The sequence below is a fragment of the Aquarana catesbeiana genome, linkage group LG02 (assembly GCF_042186555.1).
Source record: "Aquarana catesbeiana isolate 2022-GZ linkage group LG02, ASM4218655v1, whole genome shotgun sequence".
NCBI lineage: Eukaryota > Metazoa > Chordata > Amphibia > Anura > Ranidae > Aquarana > Aquarana catesbeiana.
The window spans coordinates 158,306,638-158,333,496 of NC_133325.1; the positions used below are offsets into that span (position 1 = coordinate 158,306,638).

Genomic DNA, 26,859 nt, shown 5'->3' on the forward strand with positions numbered 1-26,859 from the left:
CTGTCTTCTATGATCTTCCCCTTCTTCCAAAGTCTGCAAACCATCTCCTGCTAGAACAGAGCCTAGGGGACAAGCTCTTGGGCAAATGCATGTGATCTGCACAGGGCCAATCAGCACTGTCCAGACAGAGGTTCAGGGGTTCTGCAGCCTCATTGGACAGTCAGAGGAGAATGAAAACTCCTCCTACAAGCTTTAACCACTTCAGGCCCGGAAGATTTTCCTGCTTAATGACCGGACCATTTTTTGCGATACGGCACTGCATTGCTTTAACTGACAATTGCGCTGTCCTGTGACGTTGTGCCCAAACAAAATGGCGGTGATCTGCGATTTTTAGCGGTATTGTGACATTGCGGTGGACAGATCGGACACTTTTGACACCTTTTTGGGACCACTGACATTTATACAGTGATCAGTGCTATAAAAATGCACTGATTACTGTGTAAATGTCACTGGCAGGGAAGGGGTTAACACTAGGGGGCGATCAAGGGGTTAAATGTGTTCCCTCATGCGTGTTTCTTACTGAGGCGGGATGGGACTGACTGGGGGAGGAGACATATCGCTGTTTGTAATTACTACAAACGGCAGATCTGTCTCTTCTCTTTTGTCAGAACAAGAATCTATGTGTTTACACACACAAATCCCTGTTCTGGCTCTCGGGCTCGTGATCGTGGGTGGCCGGTGGCGATCGCGCCTGCCGGTCACGCGCAACGGGTCCCCCGCCGTGCAGCGGGTGCGCGTTAGCCTGCTATGGCTCCTAAAGGAGCAGATGTACCCATATAGCGATTCGCGTAGGAACGTGCCACTTTGCCGACGTATATCGGCATGAGCCGGTCAGCAAGTGGTTAAACAGACAATGATAGAAGTAACATGACTGCTATATACTGCTGATTAAGAAAACTTTATATTTACTAAAACTATTGTATTTCTATGTTCTGTGGAAAACCAGATATAGTGACTGCAGGGTCCTGGGTTTAGTAACACCTTAAGCAGCATTTGTATGTACAACCAGCACTGAGATTTGTGTCAAAACACATAGCCCTGTTTGGCTGGTCATTTTTGCAATGGTCCTAAATGGCCAGAAAAAAAAAAAAGCAAGATTTTGCTCCCATAACCTTTGTTGCATACGCCAGCGTTCTGGGCATAATGTGTTGATTTTTCTTATACTGCTTTTTTTTTTTCTCTCCTATTATTATATACTCTGGTAATCTTAAAGAATTAAAAAAAGACTTGATTTCACTAATCATCTTCCAGGACAGCAGCCTGAAAGATTCCTTCCTCTACAAGAGCCACACAATTAGACTTGATTGTTTTTGCTGCTGTAAAGGAGAAGCTAAAAGTTTGTTTTATCCTGACCAGATGGCCGTTGGGTCAGTGTTCTGTTGGGTATGCCTGGCTTTGGTTTTTCTGTATTGTTCATCGGGACGCTTCTACTCCTCTCCAGGATCTTGACTCCTGAAGCCTGCCTGATTGGTGAGCCCTGTTGTCTCCCTCTGGGGCTGTTGTGATATGCCTGCCTTGCTTTTTTGATGCAATAGTGCTTTGTGTTACAGCCTAATGGGCACAGAAGACTGTGAGTGCGTCCTTTGGTGGTGACGTGCACCTCTATTTGGAATGGCACGACGTCACTGCTGGGATGATGCACTTCCAGTTGCACCAGAGGTTGAACGCAGATGCAAGATGGCGTGGAGGGAGATTGCTGCTACCATGCACATCGTGGCAGATTAGGAGACTGTATAGAGGCGCTCTATGTCCAATACTGAAGGACGAGAGGGGTGTAGTTAATCTATATGGGCAGGTTAGCTGGAAGCAGGAGTTGAACAAATCTGCACGGCAGCTGTTAGGATACCTTTTGTCACACAGTATAGAAGGAAGGTACTCTCATAGAAAGACCTAGCATTTGGAAGTAAAGTTCTACAGGCAGTGGTCTCACCCTGAAGTAGGCTTGTATTGTGTGTTTCTCCGCTTTGTTTGCTGTCCTGGAAGATGATTGGAGAAATTTGCAGTTAGATTAAAGATTGTTCACAACATGCCAGGTAAAATGGAGTGTGCTTATTTTTGCACGTTTTGGTGTTTAGGGCAGACCAATAATTTTATTGGTCTGCTCTACATGCGAAATACTCACAAAAGAAGCACCTGACCCTGTTTTAAAATTCATGCACTGCAGTCTGCAGAAGGGCTGCACATTTGTGCATGATGCAGGAAAACATCCATTTTCGTGTGATATTTTGCATTTAATTACTGGTAGCGGTTTTTCTAAGAATCTTCCAGGACAGCAAGCCTACTTATGCAGCGGGGGAGGTATTCTACTTTCATTTCAGTTGGGGGATGAGGGGGTGGGATTTTTTTTTCACTGTTTGCATTGTATTTCCTGCAGAGGGAGGAACCAATCCTTTCTGTTGCTTCCAGGTTGCTGTCCTGGAAGATTAATAGAAATGCAGTTATCAGCCAGTCTAACTTGGAATTTTTCTCTTCTGCAGTTCAGTAACAATTACAGGTCTCCTCCGTACCACCCATACTGTGACTGGACAGTAAAAAGAGAAGCAGCCAACTGATGAGCTCATCTCTTTGCCAGCCTGCATTCTCCATGTACTCCAACACAACTTATTGGTTTCTTGTGCTGCTTCTTCCTCCCCCATTCTAAACTCTGCTGTTCAGGGACTGCAAAAGAATGAAAAAATGTCAAATGTAGGTGCTTACACTGTTTGAATTTAAACCGACAATTTTAGGGCTAGTTTTAAGGGCCGAAACAACGAATCGATTAATTGACAACGAATCGATTATGAAATTAATCGATTACTATTTTCATAATCGATTGATCGGTCAGTAACATAATGGGGTTAAAAAAAAAAAGCCCTTTATAGTACAAAAAGAACAAATCACTACTGTAAATATTACTTTCACAGTTCCACAGTAAAAAAATGACCCCCTTACAGTAGCGATTATCGGCTTTTTTTTGTACTAAAAAAGGGCTAATTTTAGTTTTTTTTAACCCCATTATGTTACTAAACATCTTAGACCTGGTTCACATCTATGTGTTTTTGGTGCTTTTTGCAGAAACGCACTACAGTTCATTTACATGGTTTCCTATGGGACACGTTCACATCTATGCTTTTTTTCAGCTGTTGCGTATTTGGAAAGGGTCAGGGACTTTTTTTTTTTTTTAACGCAAAACGGTGCTTTTTTGGTTCAATATACGTCAATGGAAAAGCTGCAGAAAAGCAATTTGTGTTTTTTAATCTACCCAACAACAAATTGGCCAAAAAAAATAGCAAAAATGCAAATTGTAGCAAAATCACGTGCGCAAAAATCAAAATGCACAGCAAAAAGCACTACAGAAACAGATTAAAAGCAAACTGCATAGGTGTGTAGCAAGCCTTATGCTGACCACACGGATCAATTTTCATACAAGAATATTCATACGAAACATTTTTGTACATTCGCTGAATGAAAGAATGTTGTTTGAAATTTTCACTTGCTTTTAACATTCTGTTTTATAAAATGAATGTAATTTCTGAACGAAAACCACATACACTGTCTGAAAATTCCTGTGACTGAGAAGTTTTCTATTATTTCTAAATTTTCCCATCACTGTGGTTGAAAACTGTTGATTTCACCTCACTAACGATTAGAAAAATCAAACGAACGTTCTTTAAAAAAAAAAAAAATTTTTAGAAGGAAGACATTGTTTTTGTATGGCCAGCATATAATAATATATTACAGTTCTGTTTGAAAATCGGCAACACAGTCTAACTTTTTTTTTTCTTTAAGGCCCCTTTCACACTGGGGCGGTAGGGGGCGTTGGCGGTAAAACAGCGCTATTTTTAGCGCTGTTTTACCGAGGTATTCGGCCGCTAGCGGTGCGGTTTTAACCCCCCGCTGGTGGCCGAAAAAGGGTTAAAACCCCTAGTATAGCGCGGCTATAGCCGCTGTATTACCGCGGTATAGCCGCGCTGTCCCATTGATTTCAATGGGCAGGAGCGGTTTAGGAGCGGTGAATAACACCGCTCCTTCACCGCTCCAAAGATGCGGCTGACAGGAGATTTTTTTTTTCTCCTGCCAGCGCATCGCTTCAGTGTGAAAGCCCTCGGGCTTTCACACTGGACAAACAGCGGAGGCTGTTTAGGGGCGGTTTGCAGGCGCTATTTTTAGCGCAATAACGCCTGCAAACCGCCCCAGTGTGAAAGGGGCCTAAATAAAAAAAAATTTGATCTCTGAGTCTGATAATATTTACCAGATTCACCCTTTAATAGTATATACAGCATATCTCTTCTGTCTGTTATTCTTGGAGTGGATTAGAGATTTTGCTCCCTAACCATATAGTTGCTTATTTATATTTACCACTGCATTGAGATATCTAAGAATAAATTGCCTTTTTTTAAAAAACTTTACATATTAACTAAATTAATTATACACCACACTTTTTTTTAAAAGTTATTAACCAATTAATCGAAACAATAATCAGCCAACTAATCGATTATGAAAATAATCGTAAGTTGCAGCCCTAGCTGGTTCACAGCAGATGCTGCATTGCAACCAGTACATGGACTGGTGTGCGATGTGATCCAGCTGAGATCAATGTAGTGATGATGCACTGAGCTCAGCAGATCACACAGTCCCCCCCCCCTAATCCCATACTTCCCTTTTAAGCTCAGCATGCCCACACCCCACTGCAATGCAGTGGTGTGAATTAGGCACATAGGAGACCAGGCATTTTGCCTTGTCCATGTGGTGGGGCTGTGCTGGAATAGCCCCCCAACGCAGTCCCACCGCATCCTTTTTTTATTATTATTTTTTTTTTTTTAAGAAGGAATTGTTCTTTATTAACACTTAAGAAAATATCCAATTCTGTATCATCTAAAAGTCAATAAAACATAATAAAACCATCTGCTATATATAAATAGATGTCTTGCGGAAAAACATGCTGAAAAGACTGTTGTATCAGAGAAATGTCACTACTCTATGGACTCCAGGCAGATATAAGACACAAATGAATGCAATTCTGTATTCATTAATAAATCATTAAAGTGGAATTCAAGTCTAGATCTAACTAAGCTTAAATCTGCTCCCACCTATACTAATAGTAGGAGGAAGATTTGTACACTTACCTATGTACTCCTAGAGTGTAAGCTCTAAAGAGCAGGGCCCTCTGATTCCTCCTGTATTGAATTGTATTCTAATTGTACTGTCTGCCCTCATGTTGTAAAGCGCTGCGTAAACTGTCGGCGCTATATAAATCCTGTAGAATAATAATATTCCCAGGGCGCTCTGGTCCGGTCACGCGACCTCCCCAGCGGTTGTCTTCAGATGAGAGAGACCGCCAACATAATCATTTTTTTTTGGGATTAATAAAGAATTCTGTATCTTAACAGATGAATCGCTTGATCGGAGACGTCACCCATAGGCTTACTATGGGATGTCTGTTGTTGGCTGTCCCTCCTGTCTCCCGAAAACGCCACTGGGGAGACCATGCGACGGAACAGAGCGCACCGAGAACAGGCAACTATAATATATGCATCTTCCCTCCACAAGGTATTTAGAATAGGAGTTAGGCCTTATGCATACTGGACGCTATAAAAAAAGCCAGTAGAAAGCTGTTGCTGTCGAATGAGTTATTTAGCGTCTTTGCAGTAGCGTTTTTTTTTTATTTTTTTTTTTAGCTGTAGCATTTTTTAGCTTTCTTTTAACAAATTTATACTCCCACAAAAGCTTATGGCTCAAAAACACTGATAAACGCCAAATAGCCATGCTTTTCAGAGTTAGAGCGTGTACAGCTGAAAAACTCCTCTCAAAACCCACTAGTTCTGGGTTTTTTTCCAGCCAGAAAACGCCCCTGCCAAAAACTGCTGATAACAGCCTATGTGTGCATGGACACCGCATCTTTAGGGATATATTAATGAATACAGAGCTGGATTAATTTCTCTTTTATATCAGTTTGAAGTATAGCCTAATGATATAGTAGGAACTATCAAATTCTTATTTACTTAATACACAATATATCAATCCTCAGCTGAAATCTGTAACACTTTGCACTAGACCTCTATGTAAAACTAGCATCAGGATACTAGTAAATATCAAGCCTTAGGGCTCTTTCACACTGACACACTTTTTTTCATGTGCTTTTTTGTAGCCTAAGGGCCCTTTCACACTGATGCCCTTATGATGAGTTCCCATTGACTTACAGTGAAAGGTGCCTTTTTGGTGCGCTTTTGAAAAACTGCACCAAAGATGCAGCTTATTGCACACCTACAGTGTGAACAGTTACATAAGGTTTAATGGGGAATAGTTTTTCATTCAAGTATGTATTCTTAACTTTAAAAAATTACTTTCTTTTGTGCTCAGCCTACTTCAAATGTGTTTGCATTTAGCTACTGTGTTCTGACTTCTTGTTAGAGGATGGCTATGTTCATTCTCCATATTCACACTGTATGTAGTAACATAGCCACCCTCTCTTGCTCACTCCCAAGGTACTATGGATTGTGAGATGTATAATGTGCATACAGCAGTGTACACAACTGCAGTAACGTGCGCTGCTTGTTCCAAACAAATGGAAGGGAGGAGAAAAGGGGGAGATTTGAGTGATTATGGGGAATGTTACTAGGAGGCAGAAAAACACAGTAAGAAGCCATTTCATGAAAATTACTTTACAGGACCATTGAGTAGTGCATGTGTATAGATTATTTTTAGAAAATAAGGATATTGTTTAGTGTCACTTGAAGGCTGCAGTCACACTTGTGCGACTTCTCATGTGATTGGACACTTAAATCATATCCCATGTTTTTCAATAACCATTCAAATATGTGCAACTTAATGATTCCTGCACTACTTTGGTCTGACTTTCATGTGACTTGAGTGCCATAGACTGCAGTGTAAACCCTCAAAAGTCACACTTGAATGTTATGCATGCGGCAGTTGTACAACAGTTGTCCATTATCATTGGTCAAAGCCAAAGTTGCATCCAAGTCGCACCCATCCAGAGTTGCTCTAAAGTTGCACTCCAAAGTCACCCAACTTTGGAGTTGTACAAGTTTGAATGGAGCCTGAAACCCAACTCCAGGTAAAAATATAATTTAAATATTGCATCAATGACCTTACACCTCAGTCTTGATTCAAAACACCTCTTGCTAAGCCATCCTGCAGTGTAATGGATCATAGTTTCTTCTATACGTCAAGCTAATTTCCTGCCCTGGGGACTGGTCATTTTTCCCCACTTGTTATTTTCATGGGCGCCTGTTCCCTCGTGAGTTATTCATAGATAGGAGGTGTCCACATCATGCAGGCAGCTAATATCCTGGAGTTAGACTAATATGTTTTATTAGGTTTACAAACTGATATTTTGTATCGTGTTTTAGTTGTATAAAAGTAGGAAACTTAGTACACAGTGCTTTCTTGGCTTATTATGGGCAGTACTTGCTGGGCTCTCTATTAAAGCAGTACTAAAGTTCTGCTGTAGGACAAAGCAGGCAGGCTTTTATTATAGAAGAGACATGCAATATCTCTTCTGCAATAAAATGGCCCTGCCTGCCTGCTTGCGGTCTTCAGCTTTGTAAACGGAGCGCCACATTGCTCTGCTCAGCTTACAGTGCCGTACATTGGTCTCTGAGTGCCAGGATGACTGGCTCATGCGCAGGTGTGACATCATCCCCCGCAAGCTCTGTGATCACTGAGTCCTTTTGGACTCAGCTGATCACAGATTGGGGTAAAGGGCCAATCACAGCGGCCCTTTACTACATGATCAGCTGTATCCAATGACAGCTGATCAGGGAAGTAAACTCAAGCCGGTTATCGGCTTTTCTTTCCTCAGGCTGACAACATGAGGAGAGAAAAAGAGAGCCGATAACCGGCTTGTGTTTACTCCCATGACATTGGCTTGAATAATCAGGGCACTGATTATTAGTGTCCTGATTATCAGTGCCACCCATCAGTGCCGCCTCATCGGTGCCCTTCAGTGAAGGAGAAAAATTACCTGTTTGCAAACGTTTATAACAAACTATAAAAAATGTTTGTTGTTTCTCCCAAATGTTCAGCCTTTTTTTGTTGAGCAAAAAATTTAAAACCAAGTGTTGGTTAAATACCACCAAAAAGCTCTATTTATGTGGGAAAAGCCTACACAAATTTCATTTGGGTGTAGCGTTGCATGACCGTGCAATTATCATTCAAAGTGTGACAGCACTGAAAGATGAAAATTGGCCTCGTCAGTAAGGGGGTAAAAGTGCCCAGTAGGCAAGTGGTTAAGAAGGTCTAGTACTGGCGCTGCACTGTTCCTGCACACTGAAGATCTGGGCAGCATCATTATTGGTTGTAGAGGATGAAGGGGTGAAATTCTGCTGTGCCCAGGGGTGTTGCTAGGTTTCTGAAAAACCTGGGGGTGAGAGATGAGGCTGTGCATAATGGTTAAGGCCATTTTTTTCTAATAGTGGGAGGGTCCTAAATGGGCATGGGTAAATAAAACCTGAACCTTCTCACTGTATACACAGTACACATATGCCACAGTTCTTGGACCAACAAAATCTGCTTTAAATTGCATAATGTGTGTAATTCAGCATGGTCATGTGATAGCTGGCCAATAAGGGTCTTTTTTTTTGTTCGGGAATTAAGCACTGTCATTGGTCAGTGCTGTCGCATGACCACGCTGACCAATGACTGCGAGTCAGGGTTGCGGCTGATTCTAAGCAAATGCTGATAAGTGCAGTAGAGACAGGAGGATGCTGTTACGAAGTGAACTTTTTAAATTTTTTTTTTCAGGTGTAAACATGGAGATACCCTTTAACTCTTGCGATGCCAGGGTTGCTTCACTGCAACGGAGCCTTTTTATCTTTCCTGTAGTTCAGCTTTGAGGGTCCATTTAGACTGTTACATTGCCATGTGTTGTGCTGCTACAAACATGCATTGGGGTGCCACTCCGAATGAAGGAATGAAGTATCTGTTAACGCAGCAAAATAGTGTGAACGGGTCCTTTAATATCGCTGTATCCTATGGCACAATTTGTCAAAATCGTCCTTCATAAGTCCAGTCACATGGATCAGCTGATGTCTGATTAGTTGTAGCTTGTTCGGTGTTTCCTTGTTTTTGGCACTATGAGGGTCTAAGCTCTTGTAAGAGGTGGGGATAAGCAGCTTAATACATCCTTCTTGCACTATAAAAGAACTATTTGCTTAACTACATAAAGCCAACACAGTCCCTAGAGAGTCTGCTGAAAGCTTAGGGGGCATAGTATTATGCCAATGCTCTTCATACCTATGGAGCTACCCCCATATACAGGGGACCTTTCAGGGACCAGTTTATGTGCGTTTGTTGTAGTTTTAAATTAACTCAAGAGATCACTTCTTACAATTACCACTTTCCTGGTACATGTGACACATTAGCATATGCCAGGTGTGTTGAGTCAGCTTGTCCTATAGTGTAAAATGACAAACAGCATGGATAATGAGGCTGTCACAGTGTTATTGTTATAATTAAATGATCCATTATTATTCTCATTTACACTTTACTAAAACAAATGTTCCATTTTCTTTTCTTTTGACGGATTTTGGCTCGATAAATCACCTTGTGATTTTAAGAGTTCGGGGGTGATGACTATTGAAAAAAATAAAAATAAATAATTAAAATCCTGAAAAGACAAGAAAAAATGTAACAAAGAATGGCATTGGACAAAGATGATAATGCTATTTATCCAATGAGGAGGCTGGTGGTAGAGAGGTGTCAGAAAGCTGAATTACTGGAGCAGAAAGTTTAGTTGCTTAATCAGAAATGGCATGTTTACCTGTCTGGCTATGCAGTGAGGAAAGTACTGTAAGTAGGGCCGTTACCGATGGGGGGTTCCCAACGATTATCTGCAGGCGCAGCCTGTTGAAACCATTGGGAGTCTGACAGCTTTTGCAGCTTATCACAACTGCTCGCTGGTAATTGCTCAAGGATTGATTATCTGCAGTGATGGGCCCTGAACACTCACTTTTTGAGTCCAGGGCCAACCATTGCAGGCGATTCCTCCATGAGTGGCCGTGATTAACTGTGGGAACTGTCAGCCTTTCATTGCTTTCTATGGGACTTCTGCTCAACTTAATTCGGAAGTGTGAATGGGCCATACGCCAGTGTTTGCCTTACCTTGTAATGATGGATCTGAATGCAGACAGTGTGTACTTAGATCCTTGCACTTACTCCTGCGCACATGTCAAATTTTGACAGCTCCAAGGTGGATGCAGACACAGAAGACAATGGCTTAGCATGTAGTACGGGTGTCATCAATACTCAGAATGAGCTTTTACTATAGATTATACTTACAGGGCAGCAAATGACACCATGACCAGTGCCATCTTGTGCTGGTAGGAGGGTTTATAATAGCTACCTAAGGAAGCCTATTCATATTTTAATTTTTTATTTTTTTTACAGACAGGCGCTTTTTTCTTTTTACGCAGCACATTCACAACACTTATATGTGAACCATCATTGTGCAGAAATACAAGTGCATTGTGAAGTCCTACCTAGGTTTGTTGTGGTGTCATTTAAAATAAACTTGATTTCTTGTAACCAAGACTAGGCTACTAAAGGAAATCATTTGATTTCCCCTGTCCACACTAAGCAGCGTAGATAGATGAATCTGCACTGCTGGCTATTGTAAAGGACATTATCTGGGTGTCCTGGGTGGAAAAGTGTGTGATTTCTAGTTCCAGGTCTGGGGCAAGCATGCACGCCGCCGGCCATTTGCTCCCGCTGTGTTTGGACTCAGCAGGAGCCAATCAGCGGGTCTGGTGGACCCGATGTTCACCGGCACCCCGTGATCGTTCCCGAGAGAGGCAGAAAGCAGATCGCCATTCTGTGAGAAGGGAAGATGGAGATCTTGTGTTTCTGCTAAGCAGGAACACAGATCTCTGTCTTTTCCCAGTCAAAGCGCCCCCTCCCCCCTCACGATTATAAACCACCCCCAGGGAACACATTTAGCCCTTTAAGCTCCCCTGATGTTAACCCCTTCCCTGCCAGTGTCATTAGTACAGTGGCAGTGCATTTTGTTAGCACTGATCACTGTATTGACGTTACTTGGTGTCAGATTTGTACGTCGCAGGCCCACTAAAACTCGCTGATCGTCGCCATTACTAGTAAAAAAAAATAAATAAAAATTCAATAAATCTAACCCATAGTTTGTAGATGCTATAACTTTTGTGCAAACCAATTAATATACGCTTATTGGCATTTTTTTTTTTTTTTTACCAAAAATATGTAGCAGAATGCATATTGGCCTAAATTGATGAAGAAAATTTTTTTTATTGAATATGTTTCTTATTATAAAGTAAAAAATATTGTGTTTTTTTTCAAAATTGTCGGTCTTTTTTGTTTATAGTGCAAAAAATAAAAACTGGTGATCAAATACCACCAAAAGAAAGCTCTATTTGTGGGGAAAAAAAGGACATCAATTTTATTTACGTACAGTGTTGCACGACCGCGCAATTGTGAGTTAAAGTAATGCAGTGCTGTATTGCAAAAAATGGCCTGGTCATGAAGGGGGTAAAACCTTTCAGGGCTGAAGAGGTTAATCTTTCGTCCTCCTAGCCCCTTTGCTAAAGTGGAGCCATATTGAAGAATTATGTATGTCAATATGATCTATAGGAGTAATATTTTATAACTTGCAAAGATACATTTTGGCGAATGCAAAGTAAATTGTCATTCTTATTTCCTTTCTCTCTTGGGAGGAAATGTTTTTACGAATATATATTTTGTCTATATGCATCACTATCATTTGACTTTGTGTTCATTTTGATTTTGTGCAGTCCATTGACTCTTGCATATTCAGTAGTATTGATTTAGCTTGCTGCATCTCCAAAATGTAATGCTTCTGTCCTAATCAATATTTTATCCTAAATGGCTGTGAAGTGTCTGCCTCTGCAGTAGGCAGCTTAAATCGCAGACAAGTCATGATATTTCTAAATGAAGTTATTTTTAGAAAAAGCCTTTCTGTCAGCATCTTAAAAAGATGCATTCCTGTAAGTATTAGCCCGTAAATTAATAATAAAGAGGATTAGATTGAATATTTCCACAGGACTAATTCTCTGATACAGCCAGTGCAAGAAATTCTGCATTACAACAGAAAGTGATAGAGGTTCATTTTATTTATTATCATTTAAAGAGTCAATTGACCCAAAATTTTTTATATCTAAGCTTTATTAGATGTTGGGGGGTTTAACAGCTTATAAATATGGAGAGCAATGTTTTTTTGGGTTGAGTAGGGAATGTTGGTTGTTGTGTGTGTGTGTGTGTGTGTGTGTGTGTGTGTGTGTGTGTGTGTTTGTTTTTTGTTTTTTTTTCTTTTCTTTTTCTTCTTTTTGTTTTCTTTTTTTCTTGAACTGGCCTTATCTGAGAGAATTAGCCCTGCTCCATTGGGAATTTTACCTTTTTTTCATTTCTTGGCTTTGAGACACAACAGGATATAAGAGAGCTCTCTAAAATTAGGGGAAATATACCCTCTGAGACTGTAAAATGTTACACATTCTGTCCTAGTTCTTCTTGGTCCCCTTGCTGTACTCAGCAGTTTTATCTGCCTACATGTACATACTATGTCTTTTAGTGACCTAGGGACTGGTAGGAACTGCTCAACATAGTACAATAGGAATTTGACACTTCCAGAAGTGTCGAATTCTGAAGACTCTTCTGATGGTGGTTTTCAATGCAGCTGAGATCAGTGGCATAAGCAGTGTGAGAAGTATTTGCTGTTATGTTTGCTGTGGATACTTTAATTTACAATTTCATTTCAGTGAAAGTTGGTATATGATTTAAATCCCCCCCCCCCCAAAAAAAAAGTCCCAAATTGGAAATATACACCTGTTTTGGATTTGGTGGCATGTCCAGGTGAAGCTGGAAGTATTCTTTATGAACAAAATATGTAAAGAAAAAAAAAATGCCCAGGAGACCCAGGCACGGCAGGTTTGTTCTGCACTTTTTTTCAGCAAGATAGCAACCAGTGTAGGAGGGCTTTGTACAACAAGTATATCGTAACACAAGCAAAACATATGCTCAACCGAGCCACTAACTAAACTATGTCAGTTCCTAACAGGGTGCAGGCAGTTTTTGTACTCCTTTAGTTTTCTGACTGCAGTGCAGGAGGTAGAGCCCTGAGCATTAGCCAGCTCACATTTATAAAGGCCTATGGATAGCTGAGACTAATAATGAGGTTTGGCTACCGGGTGAGATGTGGACCTAAGAATGGAGGCTTACTACCACCAAAACTTTGCAAAGGCTCTGGGCTTCAGAGCCTACAGCAGAGCTTATGAACCACTTACTGCTGGGGTGGGAGTTGGGACATGATGGACTCCCTGATCACATGACCAGAGGTCACATGATTGGGAGCCGGTGGCACAGGCACCCCATCATAACTAGACTGGGAGCTGTCTGACAGAACAGTCACTGTGCTGGGAGCATGCAGTGAGTGTGCTGTCAACACAGAAACCTTGGCCTCCATGAATGTATCTATCTATCTATCTATCTATCTATCTATCTATCTATCTATCTATCTATCCATCTATCCATCTATCTATCGTTTATAATTAAAGTGTGCATCCTCAGGCCCTCTTGTGTGGGTAAGACAGTGTAGAAAAAAGAGAGCTTGGGGTTTTTTGAGGTCAGAGTTCGATTTTTGGGGCATAGTTCAAGAAGGTTAAAAAAAGTAAATGTGGATCTGTCACTGCCGTTCAGCTCTGCAGTGCACATTCTATTTTAATCTGTATCCTACATCTTAATGTTTTAGATTTCTTCATGATGAATAGACATTCATTACACCCACATGCATCTTAGGCTGAAAGCAACATGTTGGTAATTGGATAAAGATTTCCACTTGGTTTATTGCTATTGTGGAGCTTATGCATATTTTCAAATTGATTTATTATTGTGTTCCACGCTATGGCATAAATGTATGACTCTTGCAAGTTTTTGTAAGCAAAATGAAAATACTTTGTGATAAAGAAACAACACCTATCAAGAACGAATTCAAGTACTTTTATATGTGTGTAAAATAAGGTATACGTTTTTTTATATAATATGTGTATGTGCCTTGTTTGTGACCAAGACCGACACAGTGTAGACAATTGCACAGCTAAAAGTGAGTTCAACTATTGTCATGGGATAGTACCATTGTCCTTGGAAAATGTTGTTAAAACCCTACTCCAACCAGAAAATAAATACACCCTAAGGCCTGATTCACGCTTATGCATTTTCTTTAATCGTACATCACGGGACACAGAGCCATAATAATTACTTTGGGTTATAGTCCACCTTCAGGTGCTGGACACTGGCACACCCTAAACAGGAAGTTGTCTCCCTATATAACCCCTCCCACTACCGGAAGTATCTCAGCTTTTTCGCTAGTGTCTAAGGTGTTGGTCACAAGTGAAGATGTGCTGAGCTCCTCTGGAGCAATCCTTGCTGGGGCTAGCTATGCAGCTGGATCCATTCAAAGTGTCTTTTAGGCCTAATTGAATGGTACCCAGGCCTCGTATCCAAAGAAACGAGGTTTTGCCTGTAACTCTTCTCTTTTTAGAGAGCTGGACCCCAGGATCCAGTACTTTTGATATTAAGGCCATAAAGTTTTACTGGCAGGGTGCTTTTTACAGGTCAAAGATTGTGGGTTCCCCAAGGGCCCCCCGGTTCCTGAAGGTTTGTTAACGGAACCCACAGTGAAGGGTGAAGATTGGGTCTGTTGGTTTTACCACAGAAAACCCTGCGGCGGGAAAGGTAAGTGGAGTTTTTCTAAGGAATTTTTATTTTTTCTTATGAAATGTCTCCTTAAAAGTAAATGTTGTCATGCCTAAGTGTCACCACTGGGGGCTTTATGGAGCACATACCGTCTCATGCTTTGCTCAGAGTCATGCTGTGTTACAGAAGCAGCAGACTTTTTTCCTCTGGCTAGCAGGCCGACCTCTGGTAAGTTTGAGTGGTTTTGCTTCCTCCAGACACCCCCACCTGTGCTGAACTCTTCCCCTCTGCAAGAGGCTGAGTATAAGTGAGAACTAAAAATTATCGGCAATGCCGTTCTCTTTCACCGCTCCTACACGGCGGCGGCTTCCAGGTCTCCTCCATGCCATCCCTCCCTCACTCAGCCGATCCCGTCGGATCGGAGGCCCGTGCTTGCGCTGAAAAACTATTTTAATTTTGGAAAAGAAAGGAGGGGGGCGCGATAAGATGGTGGGGGCGCGATAAGATGGTGGGGGCAGGGCTTAGCACGGTGTTGGCCTCCTCCAACGCGGGAGTGTGTTTTTTTTAAAAAAAAAAAAAAAAAAGAAAAACTCCATTTATGCTGGCTGCAAAATTGTCGGATAGACATAAAAGCAAAGAAGAGCATGAAAGAGGTTTTGGTGATACAGGCATTTCCTATTTGACACATTTACTATTTGCATCAGGCTGAGCATTACCGGCAGCAGCAGTAGCTTGAATATTGCTCAAGCAGTGGATGCGCTTTCTTCTGGTAGTACCTCTGCTTTGTGCATCGGGCTATGGTCAGAAGGGGGGGTTGAAACACCCCCAAAAAAGAGCTAAAAGGGCTCCCTCAAGCTCTAGAAAGCCTACTCATCTCTACAAATGGCATCCTCCCCTGACAGGGGGTGGCTGGTCAGAGTGAGCATCAGGGCCATGAAATGTCCAACTGTTTTTAACACTGCACTGTTTATTTTATGATAAAAAAAAAAGTTTAGTGACTTTAATCGTATTCCAGTGTGGGTCAAAATATGACAGGTTCTCTTCCATCACCCAGGACCCTCAAACTGAGGAACTAGGGACAGGAGAAGACGAATTCCCTCAGGGGACAGTGGTGAGGCTGATGACTCCTCTTCTGAGGTGTCAAATGCGGGAGAATCAGCTGTTCCAATCTTAAGATTGATGGTGCAATTTCTTGCTGAATGATCGCTCCACATTTATGTACCCTTAACTGAGTGTTTGGGTTCACTTAAGCCTCCTCACGCTGTGCATGCCTTTCCTGTCCATTCATTGCTGGAAAAGCTTTTTTGTATCTGAGAGGATCACCCAGATAAGCTTTTTTTTTTCCCTCCTAAAAAGTTTTCACGCTTTATCCTATGGTGGAGAAAAAATTCACTAAGTAGAGTATACCGGCAATTAACGCTGCTATGTCATCTGTGAATAAGTTTGACTTATACGGCAGACAATGCTCAAATGCTTAGGGATCCAATGGATAAAAAGGTGGAATCCCTATTGAAAAAAAAAAACAAAAAACGCTTTTTCTCTGGCAGTTTGAGTGTCTCAGCCTGCGCTGGCAATAATTGCTTAATCATTGAGAGACCAGTTTAAACAGGTGTTCAAGGTTATCCTGCTCAGCAGGCACAGGAAGCAGCTTTATGTTTGCAGTAGTTGCCATGAGAGGTTGTATCCTTCAGGCCTTGCGCCCTGCGCCAAACGCCTTGAAAGAAGCTCCTGGCTAGTCTTCCTTTTTTGCAGTGAAACAGCTATTAGGGGATGTTTTGGATAATACACCCAAAGAAATTCTAGTGGAAAGCACCCCTTTTGCCATTTAAGAAAAGGAGTAAATGTATTTTTGTTTTAAAGCTCCTTCTCCTGTGCCAGAGGCATCAGCCTCTAGGCAGACATGGCGGCTTCCACCATCAGATTCAATCGAATAGGGGGAATTCTTCTGCAGTTCTCAAGGATCTGGCAGGAAGAGTTTTCGAGAAGAATGGGAGACTTCCTCCATAGCTCCAGGGTACAAGCTGGAGTTCCAAGAGTTCACGTCTCCTCGTTTTTTCGGATCAAACGTTTCTAAGGATCCAGAGAAAAAGAAAAAAGTGATCATGGGGGTCCCCATGTAAGAACAGAGGTTTGATTCAAACCTCTTTTTTTCACGGTGCCAGGTCCAAATGGACATTCTGGATCTCAAAAATCTAAATTCAATTCCTGAATATAACTACTCTTTTTTCGTATAGAGTTAGTCCAAATCCATCATCTCTTCTGGCGTCAATCGACATCAAAGATGCATACCTCCATATGCCTATTTCCTCGCTCACTAGTAATATCTACTTTTCAAGGTGGAAAATCTTAATTTTCAATGTGTAGCTCTGCTCTCCGGTCCAGCTACTACACCTTGAGTGTTTACAAAGATTTTGGCCCCTCTTCTAGCCAGATTAAGGGCCTAAGGTATAACGATTATGGTTTACCTAGTCGATCTGTTCTTGATAGACCAGTCGATAGCCCGCTTAGACCAAAGTATGGTCACCATATTCAACTACCTGGAATATCTAGGTCGGATTCTCAACCTAGGAGAAATCTTCTTTAAAACATGAAGAAGGCTAAAATACTTGGGTCCGTTCATAGGTACACCCAGAAAAGGGTATTCTTACCACAGGCAAAGATCAGCGCCATAGAGGAACTGATTTAGGTGGTCGAAGCAAGATGAATTTCTTCTATTCAACTTTGCATGAGGTTGTTGGGAAAGATGGTGGCTTCATTCGAGGACGTTTCTAATGCTCAGTTTCATTCGAGACTGCTGCAAAACGGTATCCTATCAGCTTGGAACAAAGGGATCAAGCTCTACATTGCCAATGTGTCTGACTCCAAAGCCTACGGCCACATCACCCTGATAGCGCCAGATCTCATCTTCTGATCTTGGTGGCTAAGCAGGGTCGTGCCTGGTTAGTACAAGGATGAGAGACCACCTGGAAATACCAGGTGCTGTAGGCTGGGTGCGCCGGAGCCGTCGTTTATGGTTAATATCCAAAAATCTACTAAGGGGAAAATCCTTCCTTCAGTTACCTGGGAAGTGGTAACAACATATGCCAACCTTTTTTTGTTTAGGTTGGGGAACAGTCCTGGAAGAGGCAACTGTCCATAAGAAGTGGCCCAGATCAGAAATGGCCTTGTCCATTAACATTTTAGAAATTCAGGCAGAGCTCTTGGTCCTGAGGGCCTGAATGTTCAGTTTACAGAATTGTCCTGCCAGGATTCAATCCGACAATGCCACAGCAATGGCCTAACTTAATCACCAAAGGGGGCACAAGAAGTTGTGCGGCCCAGAGAAAGGTGAATCATATCCTATCTTGGGCAGAAAACAATGTACTTTGCCTATCGGCAGTCTTCATTCTAGGAATAGAAAATTGGCAGACGGACTACTTGAGTCACCAGCAGTTGTTCCCGAGAGAATGGTTCCTTCACCGTTATCTTCCTGTCAATATGTCAAAAATGGGGGATGCCAGACATAGATCTGTTTGCGTCCAGAGTCAACAAAGAAATAGACAACTTTGTGTCAAGAACATAGGATCCGCTATCATGCGGAACAGATGCCTTGCTATTCCCGTGGAATCGGTTCTCACTGTTTTATTCATTCCCTTCTATTCTGCCCACGTCCACGACTCCTTCCCAGGATCATGCAGGAAGTCTTGATTCTTGTGGCCCCCAGCGAGGCCCAGGAAATCTTGGTATGCAGAGATTGCAGTAGGGGACCCATGGACCCTACCATCTCGGCCAGATCTTCTCTCGCAAGGTCCGGTGTTCCATCCTACATTACAAACGCTAAATTTAACGGTCTGGCTATTGAGACCCACACACTGAAGAAGCGTGGGCTTTCAGGTTCAGTAGTTTCTACATGTCCCCTGGTGTGAACCAGGAGTTGCACCCCAGGAAATAGGTCAAAGGTAGAATCCTTGACTTTCTGCAGATGAGGTGAGAAATAAGGCTGGCCTTGAGTGCTTTCTAAGGACAGGTCTCGGCCTTATTGGTATTATTTCAGCGACCACTTGCTTCGCATTCTTTGGTTCGTAACTTTATTCAGGGGGTAACACGGCTTAATCTCCGGTTAGGTAACCCCTGAACCCTTGGGACTTGAATTTAGTTTTGTCGGCATTACAAAACAGCCTTTTTTTGGGCTGATACGACATATTCCCTTGGTCCTTTTTTTGATAAAGAAACTATTTTTTCTGGTAACCATATCTGCTGCAAGAAGGGTATCAAAATTGGCTGCTCTTTCTAATAATGAGCCATATTTTTATTGTTCACGAATATCAGTCCAGGCACTGCGTCATTGTGACAGTCTGGATCCGCCTGGTGCTTGGCACCTGTCTCAGGCTCTCAGCGAGCTGCTGAGAGCCTGAGACAGCCCGCTCCACCCCCTCCACAGCTCAGCGCTCCAATGCTGCATCCACCTAGGTAAGTATGATGGAGGAAAAAAACAAACTCCAGACTTCTCTTTTAAGTCTAGGGGTAGAGGGGTAAGCTGTAATATCCTTCTCTTTGGCAGGCTTCTGCCTGCCGCTGGAGAAATTAAGCCTCTTTTCTAAGGAGCTCTGGCTACTGGTTGCACGTTGACAACATCTAGGGCAATGAACAACCAGTAGTCCTGCATTGTATTTGAGGATAGTGAGGGCCCAGCCACAGCTTGGAGCTTTTTGGAACAGAGGAGAGCCCTGGAGCGAGGAAATAGGTATTAAACCCCCCACTAGTAGAACTGTGGAAAAACAATTCTCGCAGAGGTGAATCTCTTGGACACACTTGTATTTCTATAACTTGAAGTGCCCAAGCAAGGACCTTCGTGGCCCAACTGCTAGATATTTTTTTTTTTTTTTTTTTTTTTTATGAAAGTTGTATATTTAAAGTGACCCTGTTGCTTGAAATAAACCTCCCTGCAAAAAAACTACTATCTATATTGGTATCTCTGGCACATGAAAAGTGTGAACTTTAAGAACTGTGGCCTTCAGCAGAATCTTTACCATTCAACACTTCCAGATGTGTCAGATGCCTTTCTTCCCTGTTTCTCTTTGTGGTTTATGATGTGTCAGATGCTATAGAGTCTTCATCTGCCAAAAATATTCAAAATGGGGAAGTTCAGAATTGTGGCCTACCAGAGAGGCAGTTATTAGTAGACATCTTTTACAAGGCGGTAATTTGTTTTCATATTAGATGTGACCCTGCAATAAACTACGTAATTAAATGAACCATTTAAACCTCCATCTTGCAGCTTTGACTTATAGTAACTCTTTTGCATGGAAAAAATAATTGATAGCCCTGGGTTATCTTTTTAATGTGCCCAGCACTTATTTCAACTGAATAAAATAATTGTTTATTTAGCCTGACCCTTTTTCTTTCTTTGTTCAACCAGTGAATTGAATGAAAAAAAAAAGATCCGATTCCCCAGTCCACATATTCGATGTGGATTGGAGAATCCTTGCTGTGTTATTTGTGGAACCTTCCCTGCCATCATAATACAGTGATCAGTGTTGGCGGCTATAGCCAGCGGCACAGATTGTCTGGTTAAAACCCAACAGGCAGGTTGCATGCAAGATGATTAATAGATCAGTTTGCGTACAACAAGCCTGCCCATATATGAACCTGCTGAACTTCGATCAATCAATCTGTCCATTGATCCCCCTGCTGAGCTGAGTGGAGCAGCCGGATGACAGGTCTGTGTCCACTCCGCTTATGCAGACACGGACACAGCCTGCTCTGCTCTATGGACAGTCGAATGTAAACAGACTGCCTTCTGATCTGATCTGGCCACAAGGAGGGGAACAGATCCCCTTCCATTTGTTTTTTCCTGATGGGAGCAGAGGTCACTGGGTGTAAAAGTCCATTTATATCTGACTGCCCACGGAGGAGAATGGATCAGCTCCATCTGAAAAACGGGCAGGCGAACTCAATTGGACCTCTCGTGTGAAAGGGGCCTAGGTGTTACATGATCTGTCCAGCTCTGTGAATACTGGGTTGCCTCCAGCCTGAATATATACTTCACTGCCATGCCCTTGCCTTATAAGCTGCTAAAAACTGGATTGATAGCTTAGAGACTACAGTCTCTTTCCAGAAATGTTTGGTTAAATGCAGAAAATGACTTTTTTTTTTTTTTTTGGTTTGTTTCTTTGTTTAGATGCCACCGGTAGGTTGAATAAAAGAAAATGACTTGATTCCTCCATCCACACACTCAATGTGGATGGGGAATCTCTCCCGCTGAGTCTTTGTATTTTGACAGTGAGAAATTTTCCCTACCATCAGAATACACTCATCTGTACTGCCAGCTATATACTGCAGCACTGATTGAGAGAAAATTATCCAGCAGGATGGTTGTACACAGAGTCGATCAATAGACTGACTTGTGTACAACCACCTGCCCATACATGGATTTAGGTTTGGCCTGTCACTGCTGAACTGTCTAAATTTCAACCCATGTATGCCCCACTTTAGTTTGGTTGGACAGTAGAATAATCTTCCTGGATGTCAGGTGAAATGAATCGATTTAAAGCTATTATGTGGACAAGTAATCAATGTCTGCTCTTCTATTTGAATATCAATTTTATTATCTTGATGAAAATGATTGGTCAGTTGAAAACTGATCATTGTGAATGCTGTGAATAGAAGAAGAATTTTCTAGTCGGTCAATAAATTCTAAAGATAGGATTGTCTTAGGAGCCAGCAGTGGTTTATATAATGAAGCCCAAGAAACATGTTCTATACAGTGAACTCTCATTCTTCTCCATAGACCTCATAATGTATTACAGTAAAAGATGTTGTGAGATGGGGCTTCAAACATTCACAAATAGAAACCCAATGATCATTGGAGTACAAATCCCAGGAGCAAGGTTGACAACTGTTGTGATTTTTATACTGTTTTGATTGATTGAAGCCACATGTGTCCATTAAGTAGCTTCTTTATTCTTGGGCCATAGTTTTTTTACTGTGTCCCTGGAGTTTATTTTGGTTTAGGTTGCCAGTTGTGCCTAATGGATAACTGTAGATTTTAGATAGAACTTGGATGTGAACAATTGTTGACTATCAGTATGTGTATGGGTGTGTGGAAGCAAATGAAACTAAAGAATGTTGCCAGAAATAAAACGTGCTTACCTTAAAATATAAAGGCAGAGTTAAAAAAAAAAAAGAAAAATAGATGTTTGGAGAAACTTCATACACAGTGAGAAACGGCCCCTTAATTGCCTTACTTTGCCCATTGTTGCTTCAACTACTCCAACTTATATTTTTTTTATAAACTGTACTCATGAAATTCCTTGAGATCACAAACTGCTTAAAGCAAGCACCCCCTGCATATGTTTGGATAAGACATCACAGGGCATGGAGTTGTGGATAGAGATGTCACAATTTAAGATTCTCATACTCCATGTACGTGGAGTTTTCCTGGTCCATTATCTCCTGGTTTCATTATTTTTGGTCTTCATTTTTGCATTAGCAGTTCAAACAAAGTGAACAAACAGCTGAATTTAACATATGCAGTTTGTGAAAAAAACGATCTATGTATACAATGCAATAATGGCCAATTTGTACCTTTTCTGTAATAGGTTGGCTTTGAAAGGTTTCCAGACAGTTGCAGGGGATGCTTGAATTGTAGTCAAACGGCTGCTCTGATAGTATCTGCTTGCGTTACATTTACCATGAAATGTTAATATAACGTGCACTGCAAGTGACGGAGAACATCCTAAATTATACTTGTGGCATGTTTGCATGATTTGCCCTCATTCTTTCATTTCTTAACTTCAGCCTGGGGCTTTTGTCGAAGTCCATTGCATCAATGGCATGGGGAAGCTGGCAGCTGGCCTTGTTACTATTCTCTCTCAAGTTGTCTGTTTTTTGCCTTTATTGCAGCATGCTATACTTCCCTTGGTATCTCTCTTTTTTACTTCTGTCTGGTATTGTTCAGTGGGATTTCTGGACAGGAAGTGATTTGTGTTGCAAATGATCTCTTGCCTCACAATTTTGTTATGTTCCTCTATCTAAAAAAAGACACTTGGGAAAGGCAAAGGGCAATCTGATCCATGTGGGGTGATGAAGTTTTTATTTAATTTTTCTTTTTTTTTATCAAAGCTCACCCTTTATTTAAGATGTACATGAAGAACACATGATCAAGGGCAAAGGTAGAAATCTATCTGGCTTTTCTGTACTGCCTTGTTTAAAAGTTTTTAATTCAAACCTCCTAAATGCTGCTAGGCATTAGTGAACCAAGCAAGTTCGGTTCACATGAAGTCCATGAATCCCAAACCATTCTAAATCTATGGGAGCCAAATCTTGCTATTTTTTCTGGGAATTTAGGACCATTGCAAAAAAAAAAAAATAATTGAGAGATATACAGAGAGATACAGAGAGAGAGAGAGAGAGATCTGTCATTCAGCATGAAGAGTGTCTTTAATTGCAGCTTAAAGAGGAACATTGAAACTAAATCTTTTAGGCTCGGTTCACACCATTACCATCTGCTGAACAGGCATGGCCACACATGGATCAAAATTTGGCCAAATTTCGCTCCATCTATGGCCAGCTTAACATAATAAAAAAACTACCACTGGAAAATGATTAGTGACATCATTGTCTAATTATGGTTGTGACCACATTTGATAAATGATGTTCTCCAGGATCCCCTGATGATTTGTTTAAAAACAGAAGCTAGTCGGATCTGTCACTTTGTGGCAGTAGTGCGGTGAAGCAAGATTGTTGGGTGGTGACGGGTGATTGTGATTAACGCTGGTTTGACATCGCTGGACAATATGATTGATGCCAGATTTACATTGTGTGTTCCCCCAAAATTTATACCAGGCCCTTATCCAGACACGCACCCTGGGTGACCAGGTAAGGAAAAGCAGTAAGCATGCGTTTTTAGACTTAGAACCCTTTGTCCATGTTCCTTCCACAAATGCCCTCTTCTACCTCTTCTACTTTGGTTAAAGTGGTTCTAAAGCTAAAACATTTTTTACCTTAATGGATTACCTGCATTAAAGTGAAACTTTAGTCAGAAAATTAAGTCCTGCTAGATGACTATAAATCCCTATACTGTTTAACATCCAGTAATGCACTTTCTAATCCTACTCTGCACATGCTCAGTTGCTCTCTATATTTAGGCACTTTGCTGAATTTGTAGAGGCCAATGTGTTGACAGCCTAAAGTTTTCATGCAGCAGGGGGCTCTGGGCTCTAGCAAAATGGCAGCCTCCCGCAAGAAGAAACGGGAGCAATGCTGCAGGCAAATTATAGTACACTAATTTTGGTAGCATAATTATTAATGTGAAATGTAAGTTCCTTGCTAAAGAACATTACTTTTATCAAGTTGTTATGGGTGATGTTCAGCTTTAATGTAAAAAAATGTTTCAGACTTGCTGTACCACCCTACCGCTCAATACATGTACCGTACACCTGGATCGATCCAGCGCCATACCTGGTTGCAGTCATCTCTCCTATAGCATGGTAGGACACATATGTAGAGTCTGAAAGGCTGCGCAACCCGGATAGCAAATCTTAAAAAGAAGGAAAAGGTTCCCCGTGGGGTTTTTTAGCAGCAATCGAGAGTCACAAAAGAGTTAGTAAAAAAATAGGTGTTTTTATTATCAAAAAACAAAGGGACAATACTATACAAAAATGTAAAACATGAGCTCTGGTATACATTGTGCGAGACCATAGAATTAGGAGAAGGGGGAAACAGTGGTTGACTATACCAACAGATATACAAATTTTTCAATTTTATATGAATTCTCAGCTTGTAGTGATAGAATTCTAGTTGTTCTGTCCGATGTGCAGAAAAAGCCCCAATGCATTTCGACCTAAATGTTTACGGTCTTCCTCAAGGGGTTCTCATATTTCTATGAATACATCAATGGACTGTCATAATTATTATACATCTATCATAAGTATAGAAGGCAGTAGTCGCATCATATTTACCCTCTCCATCGAATAGGCTCGCTTAACCAGAGACTTTTTAAATAAAAAACACACAAAAATAGCAGCTGATTTCCCCATTGATGATCCTGGAAAGTGCTGAGAGGTCGTCCTCACCTCCACCTCGAAGGGGGCCACCCCCGGCCATGGGGCTTACAAGTGGTCATAAGTTGGGCCCCCCAAAAAGGGAGAGGCAGCTAGGAACAAGCAACACCTGGAAGTCATTACAATTAGTTTAATTAATATCTAGTATACTTTGTGAATTTATTAGGAATATGGTAACTAAATTTAACTTTAATTTTGAAGAGAAAATAATTACTAAGAAGCAGCAAGCCTCCTTGCAACTGTATCAGAGTGTGTTATATATCCTGGAAAAATATAAGAGTTCCAAAGGCAATAATGAATTACCATGTTGTTGTATAGTGATAAATTTCCCTATAAGGGATACATATTATTGGCAAATAATGAAATACAAGTCTGGCAAATAATGAAATACAAGTTCTTAACACGTGACAAATTCTATTTGGTGCTAGTGTTATAAGTATATGTTATATATTATATTCACTAGAGCTATGTGTCAAAAAATTACAAAATTGGGAAGTGTGAAAAAATACTAAATAATAAATGAAGTGTCGGTGAAAATATTGATAGGTGTAAAAAAGGTATTGAAAAAAGTGAAAATTGTGATAGTTGGCTAAAAAATATTGTAAAAACGTGTCTAAATATAAGTGAAAAAAAGTGACTAATTGAAATTGGTGATAATCCATAAAGTGAAAAATGCATGAGATTGATATGGGTGGTGATGTAAAAAAGTATAAGAGAAGAAATCAAATAATGGATCAAAGGTGTAAAAAATACCAGAGTGAGGAAAAACAAAATGTGCATTCAAAAAAATAAGATTATAAAAATACTGAGGTATTCTCTCCTTTCTCACTGTTCACACAGGGACTGACAGGCAGCAATGGGAGCCATTGGCTTTTGCTGCTGTCAGTCAGATTCAGTCAGGAGAGAGCGAGGAGCAGGGCTGAGCCACACTGTGTGTGTGTGTGTGTCAATAGATGCATACAGCCTGGCTGGGATTAAGCTTGCACATCTGCCCCCATAGCAAGTGGCTTGATATGGTGGCAGACACAGAAGAGGAGGAGCTGAGAGCATCAGTGGGGGACCCCAGAAGAGGAAGTTTGGGGGTTACTCTGCGCATACCATTGCACAGAGCAGGTAAGTATAACATGTTTGATATTTTAGGGGGGAAAGCGCCTTTACAACAACTTTTAAAGTGTGATTTACTAGCCAGTGGTTTGGTTTGTTTTTTTTTTTTTTTTTTTTACAGCCTGTAAAGGATAGGTTCACTTTAGTTGAGAACAAAACTCCTATTCCCCATTAAATTTGCTGCCCTCATGACTATTTTGTTACAAAGCAGTTTTTATTCTCTTGCTCATAATTGTGGTGGGCTTTTCACAGCAGTTGACTTATCGGCAGAGTCAGGGAATGTATTTGATTTTACCAATGCTGTAACATTTTGTGCTGCTTCTTTCAAAATGTACAGTAACAAAGGTGCAGAATGGAGGACTCCCAATCTATTCTGGTATGGTGTGGCTTCTCAGGAAAATGTTTATGTTGGCATGGATTACTGGAAACTCAATTATCCAGATACTGAGTTAGAAGAACAACTTTTTGATGGCCTTTTCCATGATCGTTTTACCCCATTCATACTCTTTAGAAAGCACAAGAAATGTTAAGGAATTTGTATTCTCTGGGGATTCAAAGCTTAGTTTTATTCTCAGATAATATTAGACTTCCAACTCAAAGCCACCGGTTTCCTCCATTTTATTGGAAAACCTAGATTTGAGACTGCTATCTTTGTAACTTGTATAATTTTACCAGGATAATTTAACTTGTGATTTTATTAAAGTGGAACTGTAGCTAAGATTAAATATTTCACAAAAATGCATGTATGAACTTTCAGCAGCTTCATGTACTATAAGATGTCCTACGTGCTGTATTCACCTATGTCCCCAGTTGTGCAGAGTTTACCCAGCCGCTCTAAACACTGTGGAGAAGTAGTTGTTTTAGTTCACCGTTGTACAGAACGCATCCCGTGAAAACGTGCTCTTGTGTTCTTGGTCAAATATAATCTGCTCTGTCACTGGGATTACCCTGCACTTCAAGGAGCTGTAAAAATTTGACACAGCATGTAGGAGTGGATCAGATCATTGTTGGGAGTAGGTGGAAAAAGCTCCTTCCTTGG

At 41.1% G+C, this 26,859-nt stretch overlaps 1 protein-coding gene and 1 pseudogene across 2 annotated transcripts in view; both read left to right on the forward strand.

The window, feature by feature from the left end:
• Nucleotides 1-26,859, forward strand: part of DIP2B (disco interacting protein 2 homolog B) — a 365,089-nt gene that overhangs the window by 38,433 nt on the left and 299,797 nt on the right. The gene's annotated exons all lie outside the window — the stretch shown is intronic.
• Nucleotides 17,540-17,661, forward strand: LOC141131090 (5S ribosomal RNA; annotated as a pseudogene).